We start from the raw sequence: 27,745 nt of genomic DNA on the forward strand, positions 1-27,745 counted from the left end.
ACAACTAAAAACACTTGACCTTATCTCCCAGTAACTTAAAGGCATGTTGGTTTATTTGAGACAGTTTACCTTAATTCGCACTGGAAGATGTCCTAGAAGATCCAAGAAGTGAAGCCCAAATGCCTGCAGGATGTGTGCAGTTAGCATGCAGGAACTGCAGGATCTAAGGTGAACCAGAGGAGCTGAGATGACCTGCCTTTTAAAACTCTGTGCAGACCTAATAGAATGGCCCAACACAACCCCCACAGTGAACCACGTATGGCTGGGGCCACTGACTTGTAATGACCAAAGGCCTAGAGAGTAGGAGGCTCTTTCAAAGCCAGTTTGATACAGGGAATGCAGACACTGAACAAAGTCAGGAGGAGCTCAAGAGAAAGTCAAAGCAATCAGAACTGCTTTCTGAAAATTGCCATCCTAGTTGATTTTTGAGCTAGAATTCTCCACTTGGCCTGTCCCAGTCCAAAAGGGAAGCTGGAACCACACAGCAGTCTGAATGCAAAGGCAACAATCAAGAGGAAATGCCTCAGCTGCTAGCACTCAATTAATGATCTTGGATATTTTGATCAAAGAAAAATGTTTTCTCTCTTTAACCTAAAAAGCGAAATCACCTACTATTATAGAGTGGGTTTTAAACCATTTGGCAGCAAGCTCCACCCATCAGAGCATTACCTATTGGGTAGAAGGTTTTTAAAATAGGCTTTTCCCCAAGGAAGAATTCCCTGCTAAAATCCCTTGAGAGCAAATGTTGCCCTAGCAAAGCTTGGTCTAGGCCTAACAGTACACACAGTCCTCAAAGAATTTGGTGTACTTGTTATTTGTATAACAGGATGCCAAAATGGGAAATTTTTATATCTCAGTTTACAGATTAATAGACTCCAAGGCAGAATTTCAAAGTTAATGAACAAGAACCAGTTAGAAGACAGAGACCTCTCACCCACAACAAGAATATCAAAGTCAGAGACAAGAGAAAATCTACTAAGAAAAGAATATGTGAGAAGGATTTCTTTGGAGAGAGCTGTACTTTAACCCTTGGGAAAGGTTTAGGGAGCGTCTATTCTCACTTCAAGCCAGGTGAAGGGGAATTCAGCGGGACCACTCAGAGAGCTTCACATGGGGCTCCTACAGTTTGGAAGACTTTGTGGATGCAGATCCTAAAGCAGGTAATACACTGTGGCTGCTGACATGAGCTCAAGGAGAGGTAGTTGTGTTGGAATCCAAGTTTCTGAGTGCAGAGGATGCCTGGATGTGTCCCACAGACCAGAAGTGAGCCACTCACAAGAGAGCTGGTGTGAGGTCACATCAGGTTATGTCTTGTCGGGTCTCCTGGACATTTCATGAGACCCCCAACTAATGAAAGCTAGAGGTGACTACCAACCAGACTCCTTGGGGTGAAGAAGGAATCAGTGAAGAGCCAGAGGAGAGAGGGCATATTATCTGCATCGCAGAAGCTAGAGATGAAAACACCCCATGATCAGGGTGGCAAAGGGTAAGGGCAGAAAGCAGAGGGGGTTGGGGGATGTTAGGGGGTGGGTAGTCTCTGAAAAATCCACAGAAACATCCAGAAGGAAAAATGTTACAGGCACCCTGCCAGGCCCAGAGAGTTCAAGGCTATCTAACAACAGTGACACCAAATCAAAACTTCTGGCTCCCCTTATCTTTCCATTCCAATGTGGAAGAGCCAGATGCAGTCCAGTCGTGTATGTAAAAGGAAGAGGAGAACATGAAGAAAGTAGCCAACATACCACTCCAAACAAAACAGCTGAGATTTATCTTCAATCTGCTCTGTTGATGCATTAAGACCAAAGTATAACCTCACCTCTCACACAAGGAAGTCATTCGGTCACATGGGCTTATTCATATTTGAACTTCACCTAACAGTTATGAGCAGTTAACTGTATTTCCCAATTCGTGTAGGGCTCATGTGTGTTCTTCACCCATTTCCATTTGAGGATGATAATTTGCTAAAGTTTAAGCTTTGGAAACTCTTCTTTAGCATGAAAGAGATTCGAGTTTTTAAAATTTGTTTAGTTTTTTGTTTTGTTTTGTTTTGTTTTTGGTGTTCTTCCTGCTGCCTTCTGTAATTGTTTCCATAGAGTTGATGGCTCTCTTGCCCTTAACACAGCAAGCTTCTGTATTCTTGACTAAACATTAATAGACTAACATTAATAGGCTGAAAATCTGGATGCAAGCAAAATGCTGTAACATAAAGGCTGTGGATTTGGGGGCATGGAGAAGGAAAGGTCAAAAGAATTGAGACTATTAAGGAGTGAACTAGAATGGGACTTGAAGTATAAAAGGTAAAATGTTAGGCGGTTAGTTAGGAGCTGTTCATCTCCATTACAGACAGGAAATGAAAAGAAGAGGAAGAAGAAGAGAAGGAGGAGGAAGAGGAGGAGGAGGAGGAAGAGAAGGGGCAGGGGACAGGGAGGGGGAGGAGGAGGATGGGGAAAGGGAAGGGGAAGGGGAAGGGGAAGCAGCAGCAGAAGCAGCAGCAGCAGCTGTATGTGTTGTAATAAGTCAGGCTGGCGTTAGGGGGCTTGGAAGGAGAAAATTACATCACTGCTCATTGTCTTTGCTTCCCTCTCCCTACCTGAAGTAAAGGCCAAGCCAGAAAGAAGATATCTTAAGCCCTGAGACAAGGACTCTGGTTACATTCTTACTGGGAAGAAAAACAATTTAAGCATTTTTTCAAAGACTCTAGTTTGCCTCAAATTCTTGAAATTCAAATGGTATTAGAATCTCTGAGCACCAACACATGAAATTTTAACATATGTTCACTTCCTTGCAGCCAGTGATGACCTTCATTTTAAGCAGAATATGTTAAAACAACACTTGAAACATTACTACATGTATTATTTTCAAAAAGTTCTTTTTTGAGAATTTAAGTCTGATAAATTTAAGCCTAACAAAGACTGGAAGAAACAGAAGAAGAATTTGGAAAGATAATTGGTGATGCTGTAAAGTTATTATTTATGAATAAGCAAATAAAAATAGTTAATCCTTGCTAGGGAATGTGAGGACACACGGAAATGGGTTTAGGAAGAGAGGCACATTTGGGAAATTGCTTCTCTGGGCTGAGGGAAACCTTAGCATAACTTCTACAGGCATGAGAAGGGTGAGGCCATATTTCATTCCACAAATGGAGTTAGCAGGCAAGAAGAGAGATGGTATGACACTATTGAGCAGACATTTCTGCATCGTTTCTACCAACCATTTCTAAAATCTCAAAGACAAAGTTCACCAGTGTTTATTGAGCCTATAACGCGGTAATCACTGAGCTAGAATCTGAATGCTAAGATAACTTTCCAGTTAGATAATACATTCCCCAAAATAATTTAGCATGTGATAAAAATTATTCCATGGAGAGTCAGAAGGGACTCAGAGAGGTGTCCAAAGACTTGAGGGGGAGACTTTAAGAACTCCTTTAACATTTCTGGATGATCTTGTTTGTGCCACAGTTAAGAGCATATGGTTAAGAGCATAGCTCAGGGGCAGGTCTACATGGGATGAATTCCATGGTAGCTGTGTGAGCTTGGGCAAGTTACTGGTCCTCTCCAGGCTTCAGTTTGGACACCAGTAGAACAGGGATGCTAGCAGGACCACTAGGTGGAATCCTGTGAGGATTCAATGCATTAGTACATGGGAAGTGCACAGTAGGTGCATTTAAGTGCAATGGCCCCTGGCTGGACAACAGCTCTACAAAAAAAGAATAAAGGAAATCAAGAAGAAAGCCAAGACTAAAAAGGTTAGCAACTGCTCAACATCACCCTCAAACCTATTTCTAAACCCAGGGCTTTCTACAGTAATGCACTGCTGCCATGAGACCAGGGGCCCATAACTAGAAGGAATCAAGTTTAGTTTCATTTCCTCTTGCCATGCTCTATGACAGGGTCATTAAGCAGTGATCAAGTGGTTGAGAACTGCCTTGTTCTACAGGGTCTTAAAGTATAACATGGTGATTCTAGTCCATTAACCCTAGAGGCAGTCAGTTCAAATCACATCTCAACTTCTACCAGCTGTGTGACCTTGGGAACTGCACTTTAACCTCACTGAAATGCACATAGCTCACAAATAGACTAGGAATGTTATGCACCTACCATACCGGGTGCTTATGAAAATGAAATTAGAAAATGCTTACATTTTGTTCTTTATTACATAACTGAATTATATAAAGCATTTTCCAAATAAAAAATAATTTGTATTTAAAAAAAGAAAAAGTACTGGTTTATGGTAAACAGTCAAGCTGTAGCTGTTTTTGTCATCATCACCATTATCATCACCAACACAGAGTTCAACTAGCCAATTGGTACTTGAATTTCCTCTATATCAGTTGCTTTTAAACATTTTTTTAACACAATCCATGGAGAATAAAAAAATTCATTGTGATGCTGTATGCCCATACATATATATTTAAAGCAGACATTTTATAACACAATATTTTCCCTTAATACATGCAATGTATTTTCCATTCTATTTCACTTCATTTCACTTTTTAAATGTTGGTCATGACCCACTAAACTGATTCCATAATCGCCAATTAGTTGCCACCCACCATTTAAACAATGCTATGTTTCATCGTTTCTGCCAACCATTTCTAAGATCTCAAAGACAAAGTTCACCAATGTTTATTGAGCCTATAATGTGGCAATCACTGAGCTCGAATCTGAATGCTAAGATAACTTTCTAATTAGATAATACATTCCCCAAAATAATTTAGCATGTGATAAAAATTATTCCATGTACATTGTAAATAAGCAACAGTTATTAATTTTGCTTTTTTAGATCACAGTTAATGTTCACCAATTACATTAAAGTAATTCATTGTTGGCTGGATGTGGCCTGAAATTGCACCAAGTATCTATAAACTCCGCTTCACCAGTTGAGAACAATATATGATAAACTCTCCCAGGTCCTTAAATGGTCCCCCTAGAAAAAAACTCAGCCTGTTGCCAAGATGATGCCAGGCTTTCCTTTCCTTTACCGTATCTCACAATTCCATATATGTTTAAGCTTCTCTGGCAGAATCAGACATTCATGCTCATGTATGTACTCTCCATGCATATTCTGGGACAACTTTTACAAATTAGAAAAGCAATAGCAATGCATTTCACTGCCCAATTAATTTTACCAGCTAGATAAACATCTAATCTTCTAGTCATTTTTTATTATTATAGGTTTATCTTAATTCATCTCACAATCAGTATTTTTATTTTTATTTTATTTTTTAGACATGGTCTCACTCTGTCACTCAGGCTGAAGTGTAGTAGTGAGAGCTAGGCTTGCTGCAACCTCCGCCTCCCAGGCTCAAGTGATCCTCCCGCCTCAGTCTCTCAAGTAGCTGGGACTATAGGTGTGCTCCACCATGCCCAGCTAATTTTTGTATTTTTTGTAGAGATGCGGTTTGCCATCCATCTCAAGCAATCTGCCCATCTCAGCCTCCCAAAGTACTGGGATAACAGGCTTGAGCCACCATGCCTGGCTCACAATGAGTTTTTTTTCCTTTTTTTTTTTTTTTTGAACTTTTATTTTAGGTTTGGGGGCTACATATGAAGGTTTGTTACATAGTTGTTACATAGGTAAACTCATGTCCTGAGGGTCTGTTGTACACATTATTTCATCACCCAGGTGTTAAGCCCAGTACCCAACAGTTAACCTTTTCTGCTCCTCTCCCTCCTCCCATTCTCCACGCTCAAATAGACCTCAGTGTCTGTTGTTTCCTTCTTTGCGTTCATAGGTTCTTATCATTTAGCTCCCACTTATAAGTGAGAACATGTAGTATTTGGTTTTCTGTTCCTGCATTAGTTTGCTAAGAATAATAGCAGCATTGGTGTTCCTGCAAAAGACATGATCTCGTTCTTTTACATGGCTGCATAGTATTCCATGGTGTATATGTACTGCGTTTTCTTTATCCAATCTGTCATTGATGGGCATTTAGGTTGATTTCATCTTCATTGCAGCACTAGCCATAATAGCACAATGAGTATTTTTTAAATGTTATAGAGGTGATATCTGACGTGATATTAGTTCATTAATTAGCTGATATTTGAAAGACACTCTTGGCTTATGAATTTCCAATGCCATTGATATACTCTAGAGCAGCACTGTCCATGAAAGCTTCCTGTGATGATGAAAAGGTTCTATATTTTCACTGCCTGGTATGGTAGCCGCTAGCCATGTGTGGTATTGAGCCCTTGAAATGTGGCTAATGCAACTGAGAAACTGAAATGTTAGCTTTGTTTTAGCTTAATTAATTTAAATTTCAATAGTCACATGGGCCCTGCAGCTATTTTATTACTGCAGATCTGCAGCATTTATCATAGAACATGCTAACGATCCTGGTGAAAGAAAATTACAATAAAAGGTACCGTTTATTGAGCATTTATCCGGGACCAAGCATTAGCCTAAGCCTTTTTTATACACTTTATGTAATTTACTTCTTCCGACAATCTTACCTAGTAGGTACTATTATTATTCTTCCCATTTTTTCAGGAAAATCTGTAATACAGGACCCCTCCAGTTCTAAAACCAAATGTCTCTGTGATTTAAATAAAAGGGTTGAGATCAAGAGGTTTGGAGAATCTCTGTCCACTTGAGGATATGATGCTATTTTTACATTTACTTAAGATTTATTCTTACCAGCTTTTGAGAGGGTTTGAAGGGGCTTATAGACTAGATGGTGCTTAAGACATTTAAGAATCATAAAGAATAAAGATCACTTGGGGAAAAAATGATGGAAGAAAGGTCTTTAAGCACCCAATTTCTGAGTCAGAAGATTGATTAAAGCTTTCCATCTAAGGCAAACATAAAAATATAATTAATTAACTAATTACTAAAAATATTGGAGCTTTAAGTTATACACAGAATCTGTTGTTATTTATTTCTTGACCAAGAAATCAATCAAATTGGTGTGCAGGCTTCACCAAAGATACGGGATTGCTCAAGTAATTCCTGTCTCTCTTCCTCCATAAAAGCAGACTATTGCCAGAAAATATAACTCAGTAAAGGCAATTCTCTGAAAAGTTCTATCACCCCAAGACTCACCTTTTGATAGCATATTAGTGTCCCTTTGTCCATCCAGCACTAACTCAGATGTGGCTTCCCTGACTGGTCCCTGGGGAATGGCCTCTTGTGTCTACTGCTGCTGCTGACCACTCAGAGACTCTTTCTCTGGACTGGAATGGGGGTTCACAGCCTTCTTCACCAGCAGAACAGGAGAAGAGTAAAGAACACAAGAGGCCATTTGGCTACGAGCAGGCTATTTCAGCCAACATGAGAAATATCTATAGGGGAGAACTGCATGTTTTCATTTACTTGCAATTGAGCTGAATTGCTGTGTATACATGACATGTATATGTGTGTGTGTCAGAGGTTTCATTAAATGTTTCGAATTTGTTTGTGGGTTTTGCCTCCTTATGTACTTTCTTCTATTTGAAGAAGAGAAATAAGCACCAAAAAATACATGCACACACTTCTACTTCAAAACAATGACTTCAGTGAGACTCTGTAAGGAGAGGTGCCTTGTTTTCACCAGCTCAAACAGAACTAAAGATTTAGTTGCCTCTTACCCTTCAGTACACAGCTGCCTCTAACTCAACTTTTCCTTACTACTTTCCTTAAACTTGTGGTAGTGGGAGAGTTAGGATAAGGAGTGCAAAGCCTGTAACAGCCTTAATGCTCCTCCAATTCCATAGGAAGAGAAAAGGAAAAGTTTATAATTTGTCTGCTTATCATATGTGAGGCACTTTATGTATCTTAATTTAATCCTCACAGATCTATTAATGGTAGGTATGGCCTTTTCCTCCATTTTAGAGATGAAAAACACTGAAGTAAATCACTCAGGATCTCACAGCCAGTAGCCATCTGTATCCATAGGTCCGCATCTGCAGTTTCAACTAACATCTGAGGAAAAAACAGTCTTTAAGGGACACGAAATCCGAGGATGCAGAGTGAAGGAGGCAACTTTCCACATGCACAGATTCCAAAGGGCCAACCGCATGGATCCAATCCCCCATGGATATCGAGGGACAGTGGTACGCATTTAAGTTTCCTCTATGTCTTTTCATGGCTTGATAGCTCACTTCCTTTTATCGCTGAAAAAATATTCCATTGTATGGATGTGCCATTGTTTATTCATTCATCTACTGAAGGACATCTTGGTTGCTTCCAAGTTTTGGCAAGTATAAGCAACGTTGCTGTAAACATTCATGAGCAGGCTTTTTAATATGCTTCAGTTTTTGATTCATTTGGGCAAATACCAAGAAATATAATCTCTAGATTATATGGTTTGAGTATATTTAGTTTTGTAAGAAACAAGCATCCTGTCTTCCAAAGTGGCTGTACTATTTTGCATTCCCACCAGAAATGAATGAGAGTTCATGTTGTTCCACATCCTCACCAGCATTTGGTTGGTGTCCGTGTACTGAATTGTAGATGTGTAGTGGTATCTCATTGCTGTTTTAATCTACAGTCCCTAATGATAGATTATGTTAACCATCTTTTCATGGTTGCCGTCTGTATCTCTTCTTTGGTGAGGTATCTTTTCAGACCTCTTGCCCATTTTTTTAAAATTGGGCTGTTTTCTTATCATTGAGTTCTAAAAATTCTTTGTAGATTTTGGATATGAGTCCTTGATCAAATAAGTGTTTTTCGAAGATTTCTCCAAGTCTGTAACTTGTCTTTTCATTCTCTTAATAATCTCATTTTTGAGTAAAACAGTCAGGACATAGTCATGTATTTATTTTGGAATATTTTAAACGAACAGAATTAATGTTATGTAATTGATACTGCAAGGTGAAACACTAAAAAGTGAAATAACTACCCATTATGCAAGGTTGTTATTTATTATATGTATTAAATAATGATATTACTTCAATAATATGCTATAGGGCCTCTCAGGAGAAGACAGAAATGCAGCACTTCCAATTTTTTTAGGGTCTCATTCTATTAAACACACTAAAAAAGATGACAAAAATTATACTATATTTATATTTTTAATATAGTATATACTTTATATAGCATACATTATATGTTTGTATATATAGTATATTCTATCATTTATGTTTGTATATATAGCATATACTATATATTTTTGTATATATATTATATATATGAATTTTATATAATTTATATATAAATATATAATTTTATTTTTAATTTAATTAATTAATTTTTAATTTAATTAATTTAATCATTTTTAATTTAATCATTTTTAATTTAATTAATTAAATTAATTTTTAATTTAATTGATTATTAATTTAATTTAATTTAATATATAAGTATATAATTTATATATAAATTTTTGTATATAATTTATATATACAAAAATATCTAGCATATGCTATATATACAACATATATAAAGTGATTTTTTTATATAAAATCATCCAAAAAATGTCATACATGTTTATATACTCTCATTTGGAAGAAATGTCCAAAGCCTGAATGTGAGGTCCAGGCCAACTCTCTCTGCCCTGTCTCTCAACCCCCAATAGTGTCCTTTTTTCCCAGTCTTGTTTTGACCTGCTTGTAAATTTTAGTTGGCCTCACTGATTTTCTGGAGCCAGGTGCTAGGTTTGGATCCTGGCTCCACCCCTAGGATCGGTGTGACCCTAAGCAAGTCATCTAACCTCTTAGTGCCTGAGGTTCTATTTACAAAATGCAGCTAGTAACTCCTGCCTAGAGTGCCATAGGGAGGATCAATGAGCTAATGTGTGGAAAGGACATGGACAGGTCTCAGTACGTGGTACCTATTGAGAGCTCAGTATGGCTGGACCGCAGTAGCCTTTGCGCTCCCCAAAGCAATTCTCACAGTTTCTAATCCTGTCAATTTACCTAGTCACCTCAACTATTCTTAAAATTTTTACTCATTTTTTTCATTGTTATAAAAATATAAAACTGCCTTTTCTGTACAATAATTCTTTTCTTTCGTCAACTGGTTTACAAAAGGTGAATGAATGAATCTCAAACTCATTTACATGGATGAATCTCAAATGCATTCTGCTAATTCAACTGCTGCTGCTTTTCCAATGTTGCTGAGCTGACATTTGCATTATTCAGCAGCACTGTACTCCGAAGGGCAATAGCCTTGAACCCTTTCAGCTCATGACCAAGCTGTCAGAACACAGAAGTCCAAAATCACAGTGTGCCATGCAAAATCCAAACTACAATGTACCAAGTTTATCATGTTTCATTACTTCAGTATGTTTAAAACACAAGACTTCTGGAAGATATTCGTCTAAGGTATTTATTCCGAACAATAACAAGGAACTATGCTGAAAAAGAAATTTCAATAAAAACTAAAGTAGAACTTCAAATGGACAGAAGAATGCACATTTCCAAACAGCGACTTGCCCAGAGAATGAAACCCACCAGACTTTTTCCATCTACAAAGAAGCTGAATGTAATGTTCTTTGGGTTTTTATCAACAGCCAGGTAAATGGGAAGAATCTCTCAGAAGCACTTTATGAAGTTATACAAAGAACTACTTTTAAAGCATTTCATGGTTGGCAGCTTAAGATAATTTTTTTTTTAATTTTTAAGGAAAGGCTTCTTAGTTCTTCTGATGTGTTGGTAACATGTGCTGCAGATCTCAGTAATTGCAGCAGATCAATTTTGATGACACAGTTGAAAATATTACATCCTAAGACCATGGAAATCCAAAGGAAAAACCCTCCCACTGGGTTAGGCACATTTTATCTAATGCATTAGGACCTAATGAAAATCACACATCACACAACTCCATTCACAGGCTCCCTCTTGACTGCCTGGACAGCAGACCCACCTGCCGTGACAATGTTTTGCTGTCAACTCTGAAGGCATCCGCCTTTCTCTCATAGAGGACTTCTCCCTCTCAAAAGTATTTTCACTTATGTTATCTTAGAAGGTAAGGAGAGCTTGAAGTGGTTAAATCCACACATAATTCAGGAACTTTATTTTCCTTAAAGACTTCCATCTCTTCCCCAACCTGGTAACAGTTTCCAAAATGGACAAAGCTGAATCTCACCTCTTCGGCTTTGTTTTCCCACATTTGAAATGAAACAGACATGAAACTGGCCAACTTTTCCCGTAAAGGCCAGAGAGTAAATATTTTAGGCTTTGCAGGCCATTCCGAGTCTCTTGAAATTACTCAGCTCTGCAGTTGTAGCACAAAAACAGCCACAGAGAAGACACAAATGAATCAGTGTGGCTGTGTTCCCACAAAATTTCATTTATGGACATTGAAATTTAAATTTCATGTAATTTTTATGTATCATGAAATATTATCCATCTTTTGATTTTTTCCCCAGCCATTTAAAAATGTTAAAACCATTCTTAGCCTGAGGGTCATACAAAAACAAGTATTGGGCCAGACTGAGCCCACAGGCCAGAGTTTGCCCTAAAAGAAATCTCAAAACATTTCATAGTCACATATAAACAGGAGCCAGATCCTTCTACTGGAGTGAACTGTAGAATCCCACAAAGAGACAAGCTCCCAATTTGCAAATATAAAGAGCAATATGCCCGGAAACTCTTTGTATGTATGTTTAAAAATTCACCATATGTCATAATCTCATTTCATGTCTTATGAAATTCAGACCTAATGAAGAAATCTTGATTTTTTTAAAATCTAATTTAATATGTCCTCTCAACATTAAGAGATGTTTAAATAGTAAGTATGTAAATACTAATATTAAATATGTATTTGGTATTTTAAATATAGATTTAAATAGTAAATATTTTTAATTGGAATATTTAAAAATGTCATTTCTATTCTTAACTGGCTATAAAAAGCAGTTAAGTAGGAAGAGAGGTGCTATGAGTAACACCGCTTGACCACGTACCATACATCAGGCACTGGATTCAGCATTTTCCGTGTGTGATTCATTTAATCCTCACAGCAGCTTTGTGAGGCCACTCATTGTTATTCTCATTTTACAGTGGAGCAAACCGAGACATGAAGCTAATACACAGTGGAGCCAGGATCCCAGACAATTCAGCTCCAAAGCTGGCAACGTTAACCACCTAGTAATACTAACATATACCAGAGGAATTAGATGTCATTTCTCTTTGACTTTGAATCAGTAATCTTTTAGGATTTCAATGGCCTCTCATTTTTTATGTATTTTTACTTTACTTTTACTGACACACAAATGCATATTTTTAAGGACTCTGAGTCTTAAAATTGATTTGCCAATTTAGATAAAATATATATAAGGAAGCTACCCAACTATGCACAAAAAATCTTAACTCTTTATTCACATACAAATCGAATGCTCTCCCAGTTCTATACATATGTGATTCTTACACAGTTTGAAATGCTTTACATCTTTCTTTCTAACAGTAGAATATGTCAATCTATACATATGTGATTCTTACACAGTTTGAAATCTTTCTTTCTAACATAGTAGAACATGTCAATGGTGATTTTCCTCACTGACCTTCATGGCATCCCATACAGGTAAAGAACTAAGATAAAAGCAGAGTCAAATTTTTCTTTCAGTCATTCACTCACACGTTCAGTCAGAAACACATGCACTGAATATGCTTACCATGTGCAAGCCATTGTCTCAGGGGCAGGGAGGTTTACAAAATGAATAGTGTCCCTTGATGGTTAATTTTACATGTCAACTTGACGAAGCCACCATACCCAGATATTTGGTCAAACACCAGTCTAGATGTCACCGTAAAGGTTATTTTTTTGGATGGGATTAGCTTTTTAAATCCGTAAATTAGAGTAAAGCAGATTACCCTTGATAATGTGGGTGGCCAACTGCACCACTACACAGTATATTCAGGTAAGAAACTTGCACCTGTACCCCCTAAATATATAAAAATAAATGACTAAACAAGATAATGTGAATGAGCCTTGTCCAATTAGTTGAACTCCTTAGGCAGAAAAGATTGAGGTCCCCCAAGAAAGAATTCAGACCGCCTTTAGACTTTAGCTACATCAGCTTTTCTCTGGGTCTCCAGACTGCTGGTCTGCCCTACAGATCGCAGACTTGCTAGGCTCCATGTGATATGTCTCTCTCTTTCTCTTCCGATAGATAGATAGATAGATAGATAGATAGATAGATAGATAGATAGATAGAATGATATATATTGATAGATGATAGATAAGCTCTATCTTTTTCTCTATATCTCTATCTCTATATTTCTTCCTCTGTCTCTATATCTCTGTCTCTATATCCACACACACGTCTTACTGATTCTGTTTCTCTGAAGAACACTGACTAATACAAGTCCCCTCAGAACCCTCAGATAGGGTGTGGGGGTGGTATTCTTAAAATTCACCCAGTGTCCATGAGATGTGGACAGAGGGCACTCTCTCAGGCTGCTGGTGTGAGTAAAGATGGTGCAGCCACTGTGAGGAGCAATCTGTCAATATCCAGGTCACTCATCCTGTGACCTGGCCTCAGAAGAGCAACCCGGAAGGACTACAGAGCCAAACCCACTGGGAATCTGCTGAGTGGACCAAAATGATTGCCAAGTGCATTTACACAAAGGCGCCACTCGGTGAGACAATTTCAAAACTATCTCAAATCATTCAAGAATGAGAGACCTAAGTCACATTCATGATATGCAAAAAAAAAAAAAAGAAGAAGAAGCCGGTGGGGCCATGCCTAGTACTTTGGGACTCCATTGCCTCCCAGGGAGGTGCAGCCACTGCTCCTGCTTACCAGCCACCCCAAAGTGACCTGTTGTCCTCACAGCCAGAGCAAAAAGCCTACGTTCACGACATAAAGAGAAGAAAGCCCCTAGAACAGTGTCTTCATATAAGTGCTTGACAAATATTAGCTATGATTAAGGACATAAAACTATACATTTCACTGTTTTTATTTTAAGCAACTTGCTACATAAAATGCCTGCCTTCTTTCTAGCACTTCTACCCTGCATATGGTGGTGCCAAATGAGCCCTTTTGATGGAACTAGCCAGTTCTGTTGAATAGTCCATTGACTCAGACATAGCTTGATTTACTCTTTTTCCACCAAATTAACAAATGGTGGATATTTGTCAGTCATTAGGCAGTTGGTAAGAGGACCACTCTCACTCTTAAACACAAAACACACAATTGTGTGAAATTTCACAATGAACAGTTGATTACAACAGAAGTAAACTGAAATCGAATTTCTTCCTCAGCTTTCTTATTGTGTTCTTTTTATTTCCTAGTGGGTCTTGATGAACTAAACTACTTTTAAAGCCTCATTTTTCCTGCCTCCTACTGTAGATCAAAACAGAGCCCTTCAAATTCATCACAGGGAGCTCATGGTCGGCACAAAACAAACACTGAGAGGTATGTTTCATTATATCCTTAGTGATCTTTTAGAGTGTCATATAATGAATCACATGGATTTCTGGCAGGTAACTTGGCACTCTTCCAGAGGTCAGCCCGCCAGATTCATTTCTAAAGCTTTAACATTTTCTATACCTTTGAACTAAACAATTCTACTTCTTAGAAATTATCCAAAAGGCAAAATAATATCATAAGACATATGGAATGATTTAACTGCATTATTTTCTCAATTTTTGAGAAAGAATTTGTGTAACTTCTCTAGTAAGAACAATGGGGCTTATGTTTGTTTTTGCTTGTTTGTTTATGTGTGTGTTTTAAGAGCCTGAGCTTTAGGGAGAAGCAAACTCGAGTCAGAACTCTGAGCCTGCCCTTTTAAATAGCCACAAGATATGAGGAAGTCACCTGGCTTCTCTGAGTGCCAGCTTTGGGATCTGCAAAATGGTGATAATATATGCCTCCCTCAATGCTCATTACAGACCCTTGGACACCTACATTTCAATAGTAATAACTAATACATGCAGTCAGTGTATTTTTGAAGGAATGGGTGGATACACGATTGAACAACTGAATAAACCATCCAGAGTCTCTCCATGGAGCTGGCTGGTCATGGTGAGGAGGCCAGGCTGTCCCATGGACTAGAGTCCTCCATCTTGGCCACAGTTTTCCTGAGCTGAGAGAAATCACAAGGAGCTATCACACCTTCACCCTCCCTCACTGTCTGACCAAAGACTTGTTCCACTGTACCATCCTAGTTGATGAGACTTAAAGTCTCTTTAGAGAAAGAAGGCTAACACCGTACACCTACAGTGTCCAGGCAGTAGAGCTGGAGCACCTCAGTTAGTGAGCAATTCTCATGGCTCAGGACTTCACTCTGTTTCTTAAACACTGGATGAAAATAGGATTTACATCATTGAGTACTCATGCTGAGAAACAAGACCACAGGCTATGCAGCCATTATTTCAAGTGCTTATCTTATGTTAGAGATATAACCTCTGCATTTATTGAGAAGAAAGTGGAGTCTGACAGTAACTGCTACAAAGTTTTCACCAAGAGCCCTGACAGCTGTCCTTCAAACATTCCTAACAACCCTTACGATCAAGTGAAAACTCTTAAAGTGACCTGCAAAGCCTTTTGTAATCTGCCCCTGCTTACTCCTCTGGCCTCATTTGTGGGCACCTCATGGTAAGACACACCAAAAAGTCTGTAATTTCTCTACTCTTCGTGCTCCCCTTGCCTCTGGGCCTTCACACATGGTTTTCCTTCTGCCTGGAACATTCTCCCTTCTACTTGGCTAGTTCATACACACACACACACACACACACACACACACATATGTACATATAGATAGATAGATATTTCTCATCAGTCTGACTCCTGTATCTCTTTCTTAATTAGTTATAAACTCAAGCAGGAAAGAAGAGTGCTATTTATAGACTTCTTCAACTTACGACCTCAACATCTGTGAGTATACCAAAGAAGGTTTGTAATACACAACTAGGTATTTAATAGAAGTTGTCTCTGGGTATGTTTGGCTATATTTTATAGTTTTCCTGTTAGAAATATATATTGCTAAAATTTTCATGCTCCAGTCTCTACCGAAAAATAACTGTTTCATTTTACATTTCCACCTGCCTTGATGAGCTAGGATTTAAATTCAAGTCAGTCTGCTTCCAAAGCCCATGCTTTCACTATGTGACCATATGATTTACTATTCTTCCCAGTTTGGGTTAAAATTACTTCTTTTAATTCCACACTGTCCACATTTATCTCTCAGATCCATCTTACATTCACTGCCTAACTTTCCTTTCCTCTTATCCTTTCCCAGGGGTGAAACTTTAAGGGAAAAATTTTTGAATAATAATAACCTACTCACATTCAAGGTATTTTTGAGGCATGAAGCACTTGAATACTAAGCTCTTAGAATCTGAGCTTTTAATACAATAAAATATTTGCTGGAGACTGGATCAGAAAAGGGTGTGTAGGTTACAGTCAATTTAAAGTCCACTATTGCTCAGAGAAAGTATTCAATAAATATCAGCTGATGAGCATTTGAAGATGCATTCCAGAGCACTAAGGAAGATAATTTTCCAGCTGAGAGACTTCAATGTTAGGAGACTTAAAACAGCCAGCAAGGTCTCCTTTTATGATATGTCATCTTTAACTGGGAAAGCAGCTAAAAGAATGAGGACACAGGTCAAACAATATGGTTAGAAAGGAAGGTGAGCAAAATTTACCATTATTTTACTGCACAGGGACACTGTGTCCACCCTGAATGCACCCCTCAGGCAATGAGAATATAAAGTTTTTTACTATAGCAATTCAATGACTAGTTGTTTATTGAAAAGCGTATCTATTGCACCCAAACTCCTGTCATTCACAGTGGCTTACCCAATAAATTTCTGGGTCAGTGAGTTAGACAGATAAATAAAATAAGAAAAACTAGGAAAAGAAGAAATGGAATGTTTCCACTTACCTATACCTGTCCCTGTGGGCACCATTCACTTTTCCCCCACAAAGAAAGAAATTCCTTCTCTAAAATAGTCAATCAACAGAATTAAGTCAGCTGCTGATATTTTTAAAACTCAGACCTCTGCTGAGAGCATCGCTGTTCCATTTTGCCACACACCGTTTCCATTTCTCAGCTGTACTCTCTCCCTCACTCTTGGCCTTGGCACAGTTACACTGGGCTTTCTTTTTCTTTCTAAGACAGTCTACACTCTCAGGCATCCATGGTGGCTGCAGAATAATGGCCCCTGAAGATGCCCCATGGCCTAATTCTCAGAACATTGTGAGTATATTTCTCCATATGGCAAAAAAGGACTTTGCAGTTATAATTAAGATAAATGACTTTGAGATGGGTAGATTATCATAGGTTTTTCAGGGTGGTCCAACCTAATCACATGAGTCCAGAAAACCAAACAAAAGTCAGTGTGAGAAGCACTCTGTCCACCGTCACTGTTTTGAAGATGGAGGAGGGGGCTGCAAGGAAAGGAATGCAGACGGCCTTTCTTGGCTGAAAAAGGCACAAAAAGGGATTTTCCCCTAAAGTCTCCAGAAAGAAATGCACTCTGCCAACATCTTGATTTTAGCCCAGTGAGACCCATGTCAGACTTCCGATCTACAGTTATAAATTTGTATTGTTTAATCTACAAGTTTGTGGTAGTTTATTATAGCAAATATAGTTCCGTATGTATTCCCCTTTACCTAGAACATTCTCTCCTACCTCTACTACATGGTAAATGTTTCATTCCTTTCTGCTCCTCAGATATCATCTTCTCCATGAAGACCTTCCAAGGACATCCTCTTGTAAGGTTCTCTGATGGGCTACTCCATCCTCTTTGCTCCCAAATCTTCATATATTCACCTCAAGTGGGTATATTGTGATTATTGTTATAAACAGAACTCCATCATCTCCCTGTACTACATATCTTTAATAGCAAAGACCATGTGTTCTCATCTAAGTTCAGGGTCTAGCACATAGCAGGCAGTCCCTGATATCTGAACGAACAAATGGATGAAAGGATGTTTATAACACTCCTAGCTACAGACTGGAATTCTGAAAGACGTCAAGGCAAACATGAACAAAATCAGGCTATAAACATGTAAACCCATTAGTAAAATATCAAAATAGGATCTAAATACTCATTTTTCTAGGTTTACAATACTCCATGAATCACTGCTATGCTACAGTAACATTTAGGAAAGGAAAAGATTGAGTATTTAATGATCTCACAAGAATTATCTGCTAAATTTGTTAACTATTAGGTAGGAGGGGAAAAGTCTTCTTTTCTTTGGTGAGCCCTGAACACCTCACTCCCTGTCCCAGTCTTAAGTGACAGATTTTGGGGTTCTTGGTGCCTTTTAACTATCTAAAGATAGGGCTGTGGTTCTCCAACTTTGCAGGCATCAGGATCCACCAGAGGGCCTGGTAAAACACAGCTGCCAGGGGGCCTACCCTCAGAGTGTCTGATGCAGCAGGTCTGGAGTACGGCCATGAAGTTTTTTGTTGCTTGTTTTTGTTTTTTTGTTTTTGTTTTTGTTTGAGATGGAGTCTCACTCTGTCACCCAGGCTGGAGTGCAGTAGCGCAATCTCAGCTCACTGCAAGCTTCGCCTCCCAGGTTCAAGTGATTCTCCTGCCTCAGCCTCCCGAGTAGCTGGAACTACAGGCATGTGCCACCATGCCTGGCTAATTTTTTTGTATTTTCGGTACAGACAGGGTTTCACTGTGTTAGCCAGGATGGTCTTGATCTCCTGACCTTGTGATCTGCCCGCCTTGGCCTCCCAAAATGCTGGGATTACAGGCATGAGCCACTGCGCCCGGCCTGAAGTTGTATTTCTGACAAGTTCCAGTGATACAGAAGATGCTGGTTAGAGAACATACTTTGAGAATCAATGTTCTAGGGCATAGATCACCCTGGATCTCTGGTTGTGACCACTTCTGGCTTCTCTGGACAGCCAGTCTGAGACCTCACTTCTGAGTCCAGGCACTGGCTGGGCGAGGTAGGATTAGGTAAATACTAATTTCCTTCCTCCCTTCCCTGACCACACAGAACTATTTCTGATGGAACCAGACCCTCATTTAGCCTCAGGTTTCCCCATGCTTATTCCTTTTCCATTGACAATGGCAACACCTCTCCTTTGACTGAGCCCCAGAGCTTGATGATTAAAACAGATCAGCCACAGCATGTGGGCCTGGGAAGCACAGGGCTGCCAGGCAAGTACGGAAAATTCAACAGATTTGAGGGCAGATCTGACAAGATCGCATTACAGTCGGTCATCTGTGTCCCGAGTACTTCAGGCTTTAACTCAATCAGACCAAAAAAAAAAAAATTCACTTCTTCACCAGAAGTAAAACGTTGTTTCTAGGCAAGTGGGAAGGCAGCTAAAAGAATGAGGACACAGGTCAAACAATATGGTTAACACTTCCAAAACATACCTAAAATTCTCTTCCATCTCTGCATGGCTTGGCAGTATTATTTACATCTGGAAACAAAGCGACAAAAGCCGCTTTTCCTCATTTTCCACCATTTAGCTTGATCGTGCTCTTTCAGACTTAGAGATGTCCCAGACTCCTGCCCCCACAACACATCCCACACCCAAACAATCTATTCCTTTCTCCCCTCCCTAAAAGTGAAAACTCAGTGAGATAAAGCAGAGGTTCTGGAGAAAGAACAAGGAATCCCATCCAGAAGATTACAGTGGGTCAAGCTGAGTCTCTACAGAATGACCATCTGCAGAATGAGCAGGGAGAAAGCATCAGATTCTCTCTGAGAACTACAGACACCCACTTACAGGTAGGAGTCCCCCAGGGTGAATGGATAAATCTCTTTTATGGCTCTGATGGACATCCAAGTACTTCATGACTGTGTCCATAGGGTTACCCCAGCAGCCCTGGACCACTGACATTTGGGACCTAAACAAAAGGGAGTTGGTCACCAAAGCAAAAATATTCCAAATTTCACTGCATTCCAGAGTGCAACAGATTATTCTTCAAACTGCCTGCTATTTGTTACTGCCTACCCAGCACTGGCCTAGACAACTCCTTCAAGTTAAATCTGAAATGGGCTTTGCCGCTTTAAGGCCTCCGAGAACTGAATATAATATATGCAGCTGCATTTCAGCCCTGCTCTCCATGAAACAAGAAATGTGAAATTTTGCTGCTGATTCCCAATAGTCCTAAATTCATAAAAATGAACTTTTGCAGTCATTTGAATAATATTTTTAAATGTATTCAACATTACATTCAAATTCCCTTCCCAGGACTGTGTTTTCATTCCAGCCCAGCCGCCACAGACCTCCATACTCGGCAGAATTTTCAGCCGTGCATAAATATAAGCGCATCTACCCTGGTGAAATTTCACGTACACACGGAGATTATTTTTAGTTATGGAACCCAGTCAAAACTTTGTATAAAGCAAAATCAACCAAGAGCAAAATTGGTAGACAAAATGATGATGTTCTTATTTTTTCATCTATTTTTATATTCTTTCTAGACATTTCTAGACATGAGTCAAGAGAAGCAAATGCCTTAACAAAGGCAATTTTGATGATAATGGTGACAACATCACTAGCCAAGTTATTCCTTGACTTTTTGGTTAAATATAAAATCCATATGTAGATAAGATCACATCTACCTATATGTTTCACTTTTCAAAAATGTCGAAGTTGGCTGGGCACAGTGGCTCACGCCTGCAATCCCAACACTTTGAAAGGCTGAGGTGGGAGGATCACTTGAGGCCAGGAGAGGCTGAGAGGAGAAGATCCCTTGAGTCCAGGAGTTCAAGGTTACAGTGAGCTATGATCGCACCACTGCGCTCCAGCCTGTGTGACAGAGCAAGCTGCTGTCTCAAAAACAAACAACAAAAGTCAGAGTAGAGGTAGTTTGCCTTTTTGAAAAAAGGAAAAATAAAGCTTTCATCAGATAAATAGTCAAGCAAAAATTATTGAACACCCACCAGAATGGAAGCCCCCTAAGGGCTGAGACTTGGTCTTTGTTGTTCACTCTTGTAGCCTCAGCACCCACCACAATGACTGGCACATAGTAAGTGCTCAGTAAATCCTGTGCTCACATGCTCCAGGGTGTGGCTACCTCATCAATCAGCCAGTTATTGCCACAACAATGCTGTGTGTCACACAACCACAGAATCTCAGTCTCACACAACAATAAACACTTATTTCTTGCTCACAGATCTGTCGGTTGGCTAGAGTTTAGCTGATCCAGGTTGACTGAGCTGGATTCAGATAGGCTCTACATGTCTGTCATCCTCTTTGAACCAACAGCATTTGAAACATGATCTTCTCCTAGAGAAAGAGAGGAGTACAAGGGGCCAAGCCAATCCACAAGCTCTTATAAAGCCTCTGCTTTCATGCCAGGTAATATCCCACTGGCCAAAGCAAGTCACATGGCCAAGCCCAGCATGTGTCCCCTCCCATAGAGGTGGGGTCAGAGAGGGTGCAAATATCTCCCATAGGCTAGCATTTCTAAAACTTGAATAAGGTACTTTCCTTTTAAAGAAAAAAAAAATCCTCAAGGACCTCCAGGGTTGACCAGTTATTTTTATTATAACTCACTTAAATATATAGAAATACAAAATGATTTATATGCTTGTAGTCTCATACCACTATAAAATGAATGCACTAATTAAACCCAAAACTGCAAAGCCAATAAAACTCAAAATAACATTAGTGGCATGTAAAGGATTATATTGTTTTGCTGAAACTAAGTTGCTGCTTTCAATTTGAATACGGTGCCGACTGCAATGGCCCAGATTCCCTTGCATTCATCATGCCTGAGCTGCCACGTGCTACATAAAGACCCCATTTCCCGAACATTTTCTCCCTTCTAAAAACAGCACTCTGTGATATCATTTGGCCTATACTTGACGCAGATGCATTATTTTTAATTAAGCCTATTTTTTCTCATTAGACCATGACAATTAATGAATTTCAACTCAGGACCGACCAATGCTCCAGAAAATCCAAATGCACTAAAAATGAATGAATAGAGGAATAGGTGCTTGTGGTATTAAGCATCATCCAGATGATCTGGAATAAGTAGATAAAGGGACATTTTTTTAAGATCATTATTTAAATGAAACTTCAAATTTTTCCATCTGTTGCCTCCATGCTGTTATGATTTCTTCCAGTCACAGTTGCCAACATGTCCACTACAGCCCCAAGGAATGCTCTAAAAGCTCAAAACTACTCTTGAAAGCCTGTCTCAAAGGAAATAGACCAGAAAGATTAGGAAGAGGGAGGCCTGAGAAAGTAAGCATCATTTCATAGGGTGGACAGCTGCCAGTTTCTGCCTTCCCAGCATTCACACCTGACTTCCTTTAGTGACCTAAAGGGATGGGCAGAATGACCCAGCCAACTTGCTCTTCCAGGAAAACTTCAGGATGGAAAACAGCTCCTGCTTCATCCTGAGGTGAGTCCCGAAAAGACTATCCCTAATTTCCCAGTATTTAGAACCCCAGAATTGCCCCACTTCCTTTTGAGACCAGGTCCATATACAATTCATGCTTTTCCCTCAATCCTGGGAACTGCTCCATGGCCTACCAGTGGATTCATTTTTGGCTTAAGTAGCCAGAGTTGGTTTCTGTGCCCCAACTGATAAATGTTCCAACATGAATTTCTAAACATAAACAACCTCAAACAAGGCAATGATTACACGAACAAATGCAACTGTGTTTGCCTTTAGGTTCCCAAAACAGAAGTGATCTCATCCCCAAATGCTGTTTATGCTGTATATTCAGCTGTCACCACCCTGGAGTTAACCCTTCCTCATCTATCCTCCAGCCCCAGAGCTCTGGGAATATCTACATCAAGAGGAGAGAGTACTAACACCCACTCCCCAACACTGCCAGGGCTCAGGGGAAGGGCCACTGGATGCTTGTATGAGTCAGGTACATGCTCCTTTAACCCAGCCCCATGTCCCTGAAACAGGTGCCACCAGGGCAAGGCAGGCCGAGGGAGAATGAATGGATGGCTCCCCACACCTCCACAACACCACTGGGCCCAAGTACACCAAATACAAATAAAACCTGCTGAATCACTTTCAGTTCTTTCGTTCTTTGTATGAACATCATTCACTCCCTTTCTCAGACACTTGTTGAGCCCCTTCTACTTCTACAAGTGATGTAGGTCCAAAACAAACAGCATTCCATGACAGAGAGCCCCTTGGGGATGGCAGCTAAAGCTTATTAACCTCTGAAAGCTCAGGGTCAAGTGCAGTGTCTACAGGTAGCAGCTGCTCCATGAACCTGGTGTTCTAATGATATGAAATGTACAAAAATTACATACCACACAGGAATGAAAACTTTCTTCACACCATGTTTGAGCCAGTGTGCAAAGTTGAGTGTTATCAGCGGGAAGCACCCTAGATGCTGTGCTTTATTCTTTGGCACTTTGCTCTTCCCTAGGTGTCTCCCCATCCACTCATGCCCTTGCTCATTCAAGCAGGATTTATGGGAACCCCAGTCCTGCTTCTCTGACATGTCTTCAGTGGAGTCCAGCCTACAATAGAGTACGAGATTTGACAATTCTTCTCACTTTGGCAAAAAAAAAAAAAAAATCAAGAAACCTCAGGCAATGGACTCTACAGCACAGGAGGAACCAAAAAGCTAAAAAGCAGTAGGGGCTTTGAGGGCTGAAGCAGGAGTGGAGAAAGAAGAAAGAAACAGTTGGAGAGATGTTCTCCAGGCTTGAAATAGAAATGCTGAGCGGCTGCAACAGATTTCGATCTGCTAATCTGAAAAGTCACATTACTTGGTTCTGATGTGAATCAGTGAAGGCTTTTTTTTTTTTTTTCATATCCGCCCATATATTTCCACTGCTCCATACGCAGGCGCCACCACCCAAGGAAGCCGCTTGCCTGTTACCTCAGGGCAGAGTGACAGCGGGCAAAGCGGGGATGTGAACAACTCCAGGCACTCAGCCCTCTGTCCAAGCTACCAATAGATCCCCAGGAATGCTTGCTACAAACCTTTGGGAGGTTATTCCTCCATGAATGAATGCTTACAAATGAAACAGAGGCCTTTAATACATTGCAGCGAGAGATACAAAGGTCAGGGCATTGAGGCTGCACATTTTTGGAATTCAGCTTTCTTTGTTCTCTACCACCTGCATCCTCCATCCAACGTCATCCCAATTTTAAACTCCCCAGGGCTACAGGAATTTGCTATTGGAGGCATTAATATTACAAATATCACAGCTATGCTGCCTCAAAAGTAAAATTTTACTCTGGGCAAGGTGGTGTGTACCTGTAATCCCAGCACTTTGGGAGGCTGGGAGGATCGCTTGAGGCCAGGAGTTCAAGACCAGCCTGGGCAACATAGCGAGACCCTGTCTCCAGAATAAACATTAAAATAAAGTAATAAATAAATAAAATTCTTGCACATTTCCATACCACATTTCCAAGGAGACAAGAGTGGGTTGTGGGTTTCTTGACAATTTTTATAACTATATATGATTTTATAACTGTATATGATTTTATAACTATATATGGCTCTCAATTATTCATGAGAAGACAAATAAGTAAGTCTTTAGAAAACCCTTAGGATTTTTTCAGCTATTAGTTTCACCCTCCTGGACCCAACTCACAGCGCTAACAAGTAGTAAAATGAGCCATTTCTTCATTCCCCACTTCCCCGGAATGTGAGGCCAATCAATACCGAAATGATGAAAAGGCAGGCAGGCAGGCAAAGCCTGGAGGGAAATGTCACAGGTCATGTGCTCCACAATTGTCACAATAACTTTGAACTAGAAATAATTTTTGTCCCCAAGAGAGCCACTCCCTCCTCACTCAGTCTTCCTGAAATATATTTTATGTTCTGGTTCTCATTTCCTAGGATCTTATTCATTTGCTACCAGGATCAGCATACGCTTTTTACCCAAGGTAAGAGAAGCTTTGTATCTCTAATACCATCTAGCAGTTATTCAAGCATTTGTTCAGTAATTCTAGAATCTTATTGCATTGCTCACAGTCGGCACTCACTGTGTGAGTGGCACGGTGCTGGGCCCAGACAATACACGAAGAACAAGATGATTGAGGCATAGCCTGGGAGGCAGCCATTCATGACACAAATAGCTATTTAGTGACCATTGTGATGTAGCTTTAAAAGAATACAACTTGTGAAATCCATTTCCTTTCAAGACCTGCCCTTAGAGAAGAGAGGGAAAACCCGCAGCAAGGCAGGTGTGTGCCCACAGGTTAACGTGACTTGGGGCATGTCTGAATAGGAAGCTTCCACCTAATTCTTTTTTGTACTCTGGGAAAGCAGCATGAGCTTTGCACCAAAATGCACAAATTTATGTTAAATCAAAATATTGGGGACAACTCTTCAACTAAAGCACAACATTTCAGAAAGAGAGTGTGCACAGCCCCACTCCTGAAGGAGGCGGTTGGCCTGACGTTGTCCTTGATGTCATCCTTCCATACCTCTGGTCACCTTCCAGCTTCCTCTAAGCTCTACCCATCTCCATTTGCCTCGGGACACCTACCTCCAAACTCATTTCTACTAATTCTCACAGAGATATTGGGTGAAAATGGCCTGGTTCAGAATTGTTTGCATTTTAAAGGAAGATTCCAGAAGACTGAAAGAAATCTTTCAGATTCTAAAAATGGAAATGATAAAATTATCTCCTTGACCCATCAAACCACCTCCAATAGAGTCCCCCAAACCATTGCCCATTCCTAACCCATGGAGAGAAATGGGTCCACCTGTTATATGTGCAAACCCTGAGTCTGTGTCTTATTTCTATGTGTGCTCACTTCTAGCACGCTGGCCTCTGAAGCACCTGAGGTGACAGGGAAACATGTGAAGCCATTTTAAAACAACAACTGAATCCAAAGTGGCAGGCTGTGTCAAGATATCAAACTCAGATCAGTTATCACTGAAACAATGTTACTCAAACACTTAACCTTGCTGTTGTTGTTTACTCATCCTTCAACTGTATACTTTTAAAGTGATACAGAATCAGTCTTGTCCCAAACACACACACACACACACACACACACACACACACAAAACTGTCCTTATATGACCTTGACATAATTTTAGCAAGGACTTTCCAGGAAGAGAATCTAGTAAAGCACCAGTAGGCATTATCTTTCTGAATCATCATAACTGCCTCTTGCTACCACAGAAAACGTAATTTTTGAAGAATGGGAGAATGTAAGCCAGATTCAGAAAGTTAAACATACACCTGTGGGGCAGCCTCAGCAGTATCATTTATACCCTCTGGAATTTGTAGCCCCAGAGTCCATTCCAGATATTATTACAGTAACACACCTCACTATCCTGCAGCAGCAAGCAGGCACCCCACAAAAGTGGGAGCAGGTAGAGAATAAAGAACTAAACTGAATCACATCTAGCAAACAGACTTCCCCTGTCGTATTCTCCCAAGCCCTGTTTTTCCTGCCCTTCTCTCTTTCCTGGTCTAATACAATTATTTTCCAACTGGCTTCACAATGCCAGAACTCTTTTTCTCACAGGCTCCCCCTTCGCTCTGTTCTGTTGAATTGCATTTCCATTTCCAGTCCTCCAGTTCTAACAGTCTGGGTCTACACAATTGGCTGTGTCTTCCAGTGTTTCACCCACAGACACATGAGAACTAGTTTTGCAACCTACCACCACCCAAAACCCAAAATATTTAAAGGAGAGTGAGAGAGAGAGAATACTTCGTGTATTTACATGCTGGAGTACACCACAGTAGAAGCATATCAGGAATCAAGAGGCTGGACACCGACTGACAGGCACCAGACCAGGAGTGATCAGGGAGATCTCGCGCTCCCCCACTTAACCCTCCTTGGCTGCCCAGTGCACCTGGAAAAAATTCCCCCTCCCTCCACGGCCTACTCTGGGTGTCCTGGCCTTTACCTCCATCTCCGGCCTCATTCACAGCATCCGCTATTTCTCTCCCCATGCTCACGCCACTCTGGCCTCTCTCCTGTTTCTTGCATAGGCCACGCTCTATCCCACCTCACGGCCTCTGCACCTGCTGTTTTCTCTGCCTGGAATGTTCTTTCCTCTGTTCTTCACAAGGCTTGAGTTGCTATTGTCTCAGGTGTCAGCCTAGAAATCACCTTCTAATCCCCAGAAAGGCCACCCCTGGCTACCCAGTTTAAAGTTGCCTCCCTACCGCTGCCCACACCCTCTAGATTCCACCAGTCTGTTGATTTCCTCCATTCTAGCTCTTACTTCTGAAATAATCTAGCTTTTTAAAAAGCATTTCTGTCTTGAGCACTGCAATATTTCTTCGTTTTTATTTTCCTCTCTTAGGGTAACACTTGAGGAAGAACACAGTTATATTTAAATGTCTAGCCCATAGTATTTGCTCAATAAATATTTGCACAACAGGATACTTAATTTAAAAATTAACTCGTGTTTCTTTCTTTTTTTTTTTTATTTCTCTCTCCCCTGTTCCATGAAAGTAGCCAAGCTGAATTCTCTTGGAAAAACCTTGCTTCTCAAGCTCCAAGTGATGTTTCTAGCAAGATATTTTCCTTCCTGACTTTTTTTCCTAAAGCCTGAGCTCATTGAAAATATTAGCCAAGTGCTCTTAAAGACAACAGGGAATGGGTAAAAAGTAGCTGACATCAGCAAAATAGAAGGGTTGTGGCAGAGATAGCTGGGCAAGCACCAAAGATCCATAGTCCCCCTCCATGGTGTAGAGCTGTTGCCAGGAACTGGCTGCTCAGTCAGGGCCCTTTCCCAGCTCACCTTGCACCTACATGAGGCCACGTAATTACTTCTCACCAATGGAAAGTGACAGGAAGTGATGTGTGTCCCTGCCTGGCCAAAGACTTCATTCTCCATATTCTTCTTTCCTCCTTCCACATGCTTGGGGCAAAGAACTCTGAAGCCCTGGAAGATGGTAGCTTCACAAGATGGAAGCAGCCTGGATCCCTGAGTCAGTGCCTGGAGGGAAGCTGGTCAACCAGAATATGTACATTTAACACTGCATGAGGG

At 40.2% G+C, this 27,745-nt stretch overlaps 2 protein-coding genes and 1 long non-coding RNA gene across 9 annotated transcripts in view; 1 reads left to right on the plus strand and 2 right to left on the minus strand.

Annotated features, from left to right (window-relative positions):
- NCALD (neurocalcin delta) overlaps window positions 1–27,745 on the minus strand; it is a 445,958-nt gene that overhangs the window by 354,222 nt on the left and 63,991 nt on the right. The window lies entirely within an intron of this gene.
- The window catches only part of LOC129135751 (phosducin-like protein 3), a 239,181-nt gene that overhangs the window by 175,173 nt on the left and 36,263 nt on the right, over window positions 1–27,745 (minus strand). The window lies entirely within an intron of this gene.
- Window positions 22,115–27,715, plus strand: LOC107976401 (uncharacterized). Its single transcript, XR_001720334.3, has 3 exons — window positions 22,115–22,200; window positions 24,623–24,669; window positions 27,629–27,715. It is a non-coding gene; the product is annotated as an uncharacterized LOC107976401 (long non-coding RNA).

This window comes from Pan troglodytes, chromosome 7 (assembly GCF_028858775.2).
Source record: "Pan troglodytes isolate AG18354 chromosome 7, NHGRI_mPanTro3-v2.0_pri, whole genome shotgun sequence".
Classification (NCBI taxonomy): Eukaryota; Metazoa; Chordata; class Mammalia; order Primates; family Hominidae; genus Pan; species Pan troglodytes.